Below are 303 nucleotides of genomic sequence, written 5' to 3' on the forward strand. Positions count from 1 at the left end.
CTCCTCCTCCACCGGCCCTGCCCCAGGTGAGCCCCCTCCTTTTTTCTGTTTTTTTTTCTGTTTTTTTCCTTTTTAGTTTTAGTTTTAGTTTAGATTTAGTTTTAGTTGTAGTTTTAGTTTAGTTTTAGTTTTAGGTTTAGTTTAGTTTGAGGAAAGAAGAAGAAGAAGAAGAAAAAAGAGGAGAGGAGGAGAAGAAGAAGAGGAAAAAGGAAAGGAAGAAGAAGAAGAGGAGGAGGAGAAGAAAAAAGAAGAAGAGGAAGAAGAAGAAGAAAAAAGAGGAGAGGAGGAGAAGAAGAAGAGGAA

This window comes from Triticum aestivum, chromosome 7D, assembly GCF_018294505.1.
Source record: "Triticum aestivum cultivar Chinese Spring chromosome 7D, IWGSC CS RefSeq v2.1, whole genome shotgun sequence".
Lineage (NCBI taxonomy): Eukaryota > Viridiplantae > Streptophyta > Magnoliopsida > Poales > Poaceae > Triticum > Triticum aestivum.